The sequence below is a fragment of the Heptranchias perlo genome, chromosome 17, assembly GCF_035084215.1.
Source record: "Heptranchias perlo isolate sHepPer1 chromosome 17, sHepPer1.hap1, whole genome shotgun sequence".
In the NCBI taxonomy this organism is placed as follows: Eukaryota; Metazoa; Chordata; class Chondrichthyes; order Hexanchiformes; family Hexanchidae; genus Heptranchias; species Heptranchias perlo.
The window spans coordinates 26,136,270-26,145,958 of record NC_090341.1 but is presented as its reverse complement, the minus strand read 5'-3'; positions in this window follow the sequence as shown (position 1 = coordinate 26,145,958).

The following is a 9,689-nucleotide window of genomic DNA, read 5'->3' as shown; positions in this document are numbered from 1 at the left end:
GGAATTCAATGCGTTCTGATAGTAGTAAAAACCCCATGGTGTGATATTGCCCTCTGGTGGATAATCTTCAAAGAATTAGTTTTTTTAATTTTCAAAGACAAGAACCAGAACTGTCTGAATGTAATAGTTGTATTTGTGCTAGTTTTACAAATATATTTTTATATAGGAGATTCCACTCCTCCGGGTCTGAATGCAGCCAGTGCATCTCCAGCAATGGCATCTCTTCCTGCCTCTGCACCATCACTGCCAGATTCCCTTAGGATCAATTCTTGGCTCTTCTGCTCTTCCTTATCTATATGCTGCCTCTCAGTGATATCATCTACAGGGTCAGGTGTATGCTGATGTTACCCAGTTCTATCCTGCCATCATTTTATTCGACCCAATGACCATCTTCTTGCTGTCAGACTCCCTGTCTTATCGTGGCATGGATGAGTTAAAATTTCCCCCAAATGAACATCAGGAAGGCTATAAACACCATTCCCACTTTTATTATCCTCTCTAGCCACTTACTTAGACTGAATCAGACAGTGTGAAACCTTGATGCTCTGTTCAACCCAGGGTTGAGCTCCAAATTCTACATCCTATCCAATCACCAAGACCTCTTACTTCCAACTCCACAACATCACCTGCATCTGCCTCGGAAGTACAATTTCAAAATTTGCGGATGACACCAAATTTGAGGGTGTCATTAATACAAAGGAAGTATGCACCAAAATGCAAGCGGACATTAATAAACTTGCAGAATGGGCATATAATTAGCAAATGAATTTCAACATATCAGGAAAGGCTGAACAGGCAGGGATGCTTTTCCTAGAAAAGAGAAGGCTGAGGGGTGACCTGATAAAGTTACACCGAGTTACATCGAAATTTCAGCACAGAAACAGGCCATTTGGCCCGACCGCTCTATGCAGGCATTTATGCTCCACACGAGCTTCCTCCCTCCCTACTTCATCAAACCCTATCAGGATATTCTTCTATTCCTTTCTCACTCATATGCTTATCTCGCTTCCCCTTAAATGCATCTATGCTATTTGCCTCAACTACTCCTTGTGGTAGCACATTCCACATTCTTACCACTCTTTGGGTAAAGAAGTTTCTCCTATTGGATTTATTAGCAACTATTTTATATTTCTGACCTCTAGTTTTGGACTCCCCCACAAGTGGAAACATTTTCTCTACGTCTATCACTATCTTAAAGACCTCTATCAGGTCACTTCTCAGCCTTCCCTTTTCTAGAGAAAAGAGCTCCAGTCTGTTCAGCCTTCCCTGGTATCATTCTTGTGAATCTTTTTTGCACCCTTTCCAATGCCTCTATATCCTCTCTATTAAATGGAGGCCAGGGGGTAAATTTTAACCTGGAGCTGGAAGGAGGCGGGGGAATTCCTGACGGGAAACTTGGATGTACGGGTTGACAGGCCTGACAGCCTGATTGACAAGCTGGCCGTCAGTCAGATGGGAGAAGAGCCAGGAAGTGGATGCCAGCAGGTAAGTCTTAGATGGGTGGGGTGGTCGATTATTGGGGTGGGGGGTGTCAGGGTCAGAGATCATTGGGGGTCAGGAGTCAGAGGGGTCGGAGATCAGGAGTCATCAGGGTCATCGGGGTCGGTCATCGGGGAGTCAATCATCAGGGGTCGGGAGTCATCGGGGGTCGGTTATCGAGGGTGGGTCATGGGTCATCGGGGGTCAGTCATCAGGTGTCGGAAGTAATCGCGGGTTGGGAATCATCAGGAGTCAGTCATCTGAGGTCGGTCATCGGGGTTCAGTCATCGGGGGTCCGTCATCGGGGTTCAGTCATCGGGAGTCCGTCATCGGGGGTCCATCATTGGGGGTCCGTCATCGGGGGTCAGGTGTCATTGGGGGATCAGGAGTCACGGGGGGTCAGGAGTCATCGGGGGGTCAGTCATTGGAAGGGTCAGGGTTATCAGTGGTCGGTCATCGGAGGTCGGGAGTCATCGGAGTTGGCCATCAAGGGGGGGGGGGGCATGGATCATCGAGGGGCTGGGGATCAACAGGGGTCGGTCATTGGGGGGTCGGAGATCGTGGAGGGGAGGGATCGGAGATCATGGGGGTGGTCGCTGCAGATAGGCTTGTTGGGCTTTAGGGAAGCACTCCTGCTCCTCCGGGCCCACAAGCAGTGTGATAAAGGCGCTTAGCTGCTGTATCAGGCCTTTACGCCTCCTCTCACATGGTGTGAAGCAGAAGGCCCGGGAATCATGGCCCCCGGGAGTTAAAAATAAAAAAGCTTGTCATTTGTATCCTTGAAAGTTTTCACTGACCGACCTGCCTCCAAAGAGCGGGTTGGTCGCCAACCCCTCGTCCCGCCTCCGTTAAAACCGGAAATGGGCGGGTTGGAGGCGAGTTGGGGTCAGGTTTTAATTTTTTACAATTTTTACATTCCCACCCGCCCCCAACCCACTTGTTCATGGGGTTAAAATTTAGGCCCAGAGCTGTGCACATTACTATAAATGTGGTCCAACCAAGGTTCTATACAAGTTTGACATAACTTTTTTGCTTTTCAATTCTATCCCTCTAGAAATGAACCCTAGTGCTTGATTTGCCTTTTTTATGTCCTTATTAACCTATGTAGCTACTTTTAGTGATTTGTGTATCTGTACCCCTAGATCCCTTTGCTCCTCTATCCTGTTTAGACTTATTATCCAAGCAATATGTGCCTCCTTATTCTTCCTATCAAAATGCACCATCTCACACTATATTGAAATTCATTTGTCAATTATATGCCCAATCTGCAAGGTTATTAATGTCCTCTTGCATTTTGACGCATTCTTCCTTTGTATTAACTACACCCCCCAATATAACGAAAGGGTTTGATAGGGTAGATGTAGAGAAATATTTCCACTTGTGGGGGAGTCCAAAAATAGAGGCCATTAATATAAGATAGTTACTAATAAATCCAATAGGGAATTCAGGAGAGAGTGGTAAGAATGTGGGACGCACTACCACAAGGAGTAGTTGAGGCAAATAGCATAGATGCATTTAAGGGGAAGCTAGATAAGCACATGAGGGAGAAAGGAATGGAAGGGTATCCTGATAGGGTTAGATGAAGAGGGGTGGGAGGAGGCTCGTGTGGAGCATAAACACCACCATTTGGGCCGAATGGCCTCTTCCTGTGCTGTAGACTCGATGTAACTCGATGATGCTTCCTGCCTCACCCCTACTATTGCTGAAATCTGCACTTCTGTAACCTCCAGATGCCATTTCTCCAAAGTCTTTATTGTCAACCTCCCATACTTCAACCGCCACCCCCCCCCGACCCACCGCCAACATGTTCAAAATTCAAAATTAGTCACTCACTATGTCCCACTCACTTATCTCGTGAATCTGCATTGGCTGCCTGAGCGCCAAAGCATTGATCTTAAAATCCTTGTTCTCACCAAATCTCTTTGTGCCCTTGCCCTTCCTTATCTCTGCAACATTCTCAAGCCTCACTGCACCCGTCACCCCGCTGACTCTCGCACCAAGTCTCGTTCACCCATCATCCCTGCGTTCACTGATCTACATTATCTCCCAGTCTGGCAACGCCTCGATTTTAAAATTCTCATCCTTGTTTTCAAATCCCTCCATGGTCTCGCCTCTCCCTATCTCTGTAACCTCCTCCAGCCCTACAATCCTCCAAGATCTCTGCAGTCCTCCAATTGTGGCCTCTTGCGCATCCCGAATTTTAATCACTCCACCATTGGCGGCTGTACCTTCAGCTGCCTATGCCCTAAGCTCTGGAATTACCTCCCTAAACCTCTCTGCCTCTCTACCACTTGCTCCCTCTTTAAGATGTCCTTAAAACCTACCTCTTTTGGTTACCTGTCCCAATATCTCCTTATATGGCTCAATGTCAAATTTTGTTTGATAACGCTTTTGTGAAGCGCCTTGGGATGTTTGACTATGTTAAAGGCGCTTTATAAGTGCAAGTTGTGGTTGTTTTGTGCATCTGCTCATGACTTTTGTCCCACTGTTGATGGTAGAGTCTTCAGCCGCCTTGGTTCCAATCACTGGAATTCACTCTGAGACCCCCGAGTACGGGAAGACCTTTCTGTGCCAAAGCTGTACTCTTTCTGATAATGAGGTGTTTAAATAGGCTGTCTATGTAAACAGTATATGGGCCAAATGGTCCATTGATTTTACGATAATGGATTCATGACTTCCAGAGATCTTGCAGATGTTGTTAGCAATCTTCTATAACTGTAGCATAGTGGTTATGTAACTGGGCGAGTAATCCAGAGGCCTGGACTAAAATCCAGAGTCATGAGTTCAAATCCCGCCACGGCAGCTGGCGAATTTAAATTCAATTAATTAATTAAATTCAATTAATTAAAATAAAAAATCTGGAATTAAAATACTAGTATCAGTAATGATGGCCATGAAACTACCGGATTGTCGTAAAAACCCATCTGGTTCACTAATGTCCTTTAGGGAAGGAAGCCTGCCGCCCTTACCCGGTCTGGCCTATATGTGACTCCAGACCCACAGCAATGTGGTTGATTCTTAATTGCCCTCTGAAATGGCCTAGCAAGCCACTCAGTTGTAAAATCTCGCTACGAAAAGTCATAATAAGAATAAAACCGGACGGACCACCCGGCACCGGACACGACAACGGCAAAACACCAAGCCCAGTCGACCCTGCAAGGTCCTCCTTACTAACATCTGGGGACTTGTGCCAAAATTGGGAGAGCTGTCCCACAGACTAGTCAAGCAACAGCCTGACATAGCCATACTCACAGAATCATATCTTTCAGCCAACGTCCCAGACTCTTCCATCACCATCCCTGGGTATGTCCTGTCCCACCGGCAGGACAGACCCACCAGAGGTGGCGGTACAGTGATATACAGTCAGGAGGGAGTGGCCCTGGGAGTCCTCAACATTGACTCCGGACCCCATGAAATCTCATGGCATCAGGTCAAACATGGGCAAGGAAACCTCCTGCTGATTACCACCTACCGTCCTCCCTCAGCTGATGAATCAGTCCTCCTCCATGTTGAACACCACTTGGAGGAAGCACTGAGGGTAGCAAGGGCACAAAATGTACTCTGGGTGGGGGACTTCAATGTCCATCACCAAGAGTGGCTCGGTAGCACCACTACTGACCGAGCTGGCCGAGTCCTGAAGGACATAGCTGCTAGACTGGGCCTGCGGCAGGTGGTGAGCGAACCAACACGAGGGAAAAACTTACTTGACCTCGTCCTCACCAATCTACCTGTCGCAAATGCATCTGTCCATGACAGTATTGGTAGGAGTGACCACCGCACAGTCCTCGTGGAGATGAAATCCCGTCTTCGCACTGAGGACACCATCCAACGTGTTGTGTGGCACTACCACCGTGCTAAATGGGATAGATTCAGAACAGATCTAGCAGCTCAAAACTGGGCATCCATGAGGCGCCGTGGGCCATCAGCAGCAGCAGAATTGTATTCCAGCACAATCTGTAACCTCATGGCCCGGCATATTCCTCACTCTACCATTACCAACAAGCCAGGGGATCAACCCTGGTTCAATGAGGAGTGTAGAAGAGCATGCCAGGAGCAGCACCAGGCGTACCTAAAAATGAGGTGCCAACCTGGTGAAGCTACAACTCAGGACTACATGCATGCTAAACAGCGGAAGCAACATGCTATAGACAGAGCTAAGCGATTCCACAACCAACGGATCAGATCAAAGCTCTGCAGTCCTGCCACATCCAGTCGTGAATGGTGGTGGACAATTAAACAACTAACGGGAGGAGGAGGCTCTGCAAACATCCCCATTCTCAATGATGGCGGAGTCCAGCACGTGAGTGCAAAAGACAAGGCTGAAGCGTTTGCAACCATCTTCAGCCAGAAGTGCCGAGTGGATAATCCATCTCAGCCTCCTCCCGATATCCCCACCATCACGGAAGCCAGTCTTCGGCCAATTCGATTCACTCCACGTGATATCAAGAAACGGCTGAGTGTACTGGATACAGCAAAGGCTATGGGCCCTGACAACATCCCAGCTGTAGTGCTGAAGACTTGTGCTCCAGAACTAGCTGCGCCTCTAGCCAAGCTGTTCCAGTACAGCTACAACACTGGCATCCACCCGACAATGTGGAAAATTGCCCAGGTATGTCCTGTCCACAAAAAGCAGGACAAATCCAATCCGGCCAATTACCGCCCCATCAGTCTACTCTCAATCATCAGCAAAGTGATGGAAGGTGTCGTCGACAGTGCTATCAAGCGGCACTTACTCACCAATAACCTGCTCACCGATGCTCAGTTTGGGTTCCGCCAGGACCACTCGGCTCCAGACCTCATTACAGCCTTGGTCCAAACATGGACAAAAGAGCTGAATTCCAGAGGTGAGGTGAGAGTGACTGCCCTTGACATCAAGGCAGCATTTGACCGAGTGTGGCACCAAGGAGCCCTAGTAAAATTGAAGTCAATGGGAATCAGGGGGAAAACTCTCCAGTGGCTGGAGTCATACCTAGCACAAAGGAAGATGGTAGTGGTTGTTGGAGGCCAATCATCTCAGCCCCAGGGCATTGCTGCAGGAGTTCCTCAGGGCAGTGTCCTAGGCCCAACCATCTTCAGCTGCTTCATCAATGACCTTCCCTCCATCATAAGGTCAGAAATGGGGATGTTCGCTGATGACTGCACAGTGTTCAGTTCCATTCGCAACCCCTCAGATAATGAAGCAGTCCGAGCCTGCATGCAGCAAGACCTGGACAACATCCAGGCTTGGGCTCATAAGTGGCAAGTAACATTCGCGCCAGATAAGTGCCAGGCAATGACCATCTCCAACAACAGAGAGTCTAACCACTTCCCCTTGACATTCAACGGCATTACCATCGCCGAATCCCCCACCATCAACATCCTGGGGGTCACCATTGACCAGAAACTTAACTGGACCAGCCATATAAATACTGTGGCTACGAGAGCAGGTCAGAGGCTGGGTATTCTGCGGCGAATGACTCACCTCCTGACTCCCCAAAGCCTTTCCACCATCTACAAGGCACAAGTCAGGAGTGTGATGGAATACTCTCCACTTGCCTGGATGAGTGCAGCTCCAACAACACTCAAGAGGCTCGACACCATCCAAGATAAAGCAGCCCGCTTGATTGGCACCCCATCCACCACCCTAAACAGTCACTCCCTTCACCACCGGCGCACTGTGGCTGCAGTGTGCACCATCCACAGGATGCACTGCAGCAACTCGCCAAGGCTTCTTCGACAGCACCTCCCAAGCCCGCGACCTCTACCACCTAGAAGGACAAGGGCAGCAGGCGCATGGGAACAACACCACCTGCACGTTCCCCTCCAAGTCACACACCATCCCGACTTGGAAATATATCGCCGTTCCTTCATTGTCGCTGGGTCAAAATCCTGGAACTCCCTTCCTAACAGCACTGTGGGAGAACCGTCACCACACGGACTGCAGCGGTTTAAGAAGGCGGCTCACCACCACCTTCTCGAGGGCAATTAGGGATGGGCAATAAATGCCGGCCTTGCCAGCGACGCCCACATCCCGTGAACGAATAAAAAAAAAAAGCATGTTATATTGTAGAGTTGTTGGAGCATAGAATGCTTTGCCACATGAAGTAGATGAGGCAGACACCATTGCACCTTTTAAGGGAAAAATGAATAAATATTTAAAGCAGAGAAAGATATTAGGATATGTGGAGAGAGCAAAATCTCCCCCCTTACCAAAGAAACTCTGACCAGTTACACGTTCTACCAAATAGCCTACCCAAACCGCCAAATCTCATTTTGGCATGTCCACATATTTCTTCAGCATCTTTCACTCAATTAAACACCTCATTCTCCAAACACCCTTCCCATCTCTCCAATTACTGCCCCAGCTCCCCCTTGTGCTTTCCTTGCTGAAATTTGCTTGCTCCTGTCCTCACTGAGCAACTCCCCATCCTTAGTGTCTTCAACCTGTACCTGACCCCTCTCCTTTCCTCTCTCAACCTCACACTCCGCACAACCCTCCCAACCAACATTGACAACCACCCCCTGGACATTGCTATCACACAAGGCCCACTAACTTCAAGACCACAGGTCCACCTCCAGTCATCACTTAGTTTCTTTCACCATATGTCACCTCCTAATCCCCCCTCCTGCTTTTTCACTCCTCTTACCTGCTTCATGTACTCAAATTGAAACCTCAAGTGATCTGCTAAATAACTATTTTCCAATAATCTTTCAAATCCTCATTCCTATCAAATCCCAGACGGTCTCCTTCTGCCAGCATGCCACTTGGCTAAAAAACTACCTCCAGATTCCTAAGTCTGTGAGTCAGAGACAAGAATGCACATAGCATATAATCAGCCTGGCTGTCCATGGCCAAATGTGACTTAACAACCTCAAGGAATAGCACCTCTTTCTCTTAGTGGCCAAATCCTCCCATGACTTATCACTAAACTCCCCTTCACCACCACTAACTTTCTTCTCTAACCTTGTTCCTCCGCATCCTCCATCCTCACCTCTGATTCTAGATGTGAGGAGGAACAAAGGAACATACAAGACCAGAAAAGACTACTGCAGTCTGTCTGGCTAGTCCCTGTATCTAGGAAATACTATATCCCACAATATCCCTCTATCAAACTTTTTGCCAGGTACTTAACCAACTATCTCTTGAATGTGCTGATACAATCAACTGCATAAAGTGGTTAAATCTGATTTGTCTTTTTACCTTCCCTCCTCAAATTTGGAGGCGATGGCCTCTTGTTGTAGAATCTGTGTTTATGTTAAGCATACTGAAATTTATCTTGCCTATATTCTTCAGGATCTTGAATACTTCTATAAAATCATTGCTGAACCTTCTCTTCTCCAATATCTCATGGTTTTCTGTGTTTGCAGGATTCCTGATACAAGTTTCATATTTCTAGCACAAAGCAAAAGAATGAATGACCGAGAAATTGGTTTTGCGCCTGGAATGCATGCCCGACGTTGATCTGAGGCTCGCTCCAAATTGGGCCTTGGGTCTCAGCTGCATAAAAGTAGCAGTCAGAGCCCTATTCTTTGGCGGCCTGCTGCGGTCCCTTTAAAACCTCTGGTTAGGCCGATGTAGATCCGCATGCACCGCCTAGTTTATGCCAAATTTGGCAGCGGGATACTAAAACATACATTAGCATTTGATTAGCATTTAAGTAAATGAAATTGCTTTGTTACCAGGCCAATGTTTGGGGAGTCCAGAAGACAGCAATGTAAGATATCGTCTTGATATCTTAAATAATCATCAGATTCAGACTCTGGTATCAGTGATCGACTTTCTTCATTTCAGATGTTAATTACAATCAGCAAGCAGAAAATACATACGTCCATATGTCTCAAGCAAACAGCTCATTGGGATAACCCAGTCCTCCAGTCTTACCTCTAGTCCAGGTACTTCAAGCTGCTTAACTTCTCTACCAAATCTCATCCTTATATATTATCACATAAACTACTTCCTTCTTGTTTCATCATGCTTGCCTAATTTGGGCAAATGTGCAAGCCAGCACATCCCCCAAAGACACATGACCACTAGTAATCTATTTAGCAGGGCCAGACAGATCAGCAATATACTTCTAATGGGGGACCAAATTCGCACCCCAATACGCCAACATTTTCATGCACAAGTTCGAGCAGGACTTCTTCACTGCACAGGACCTCCAACCAACGCTATACACCAGATACATCGACGACATTTTCTTCCTTTGGACCCACGGCGAAAAATCACTGAA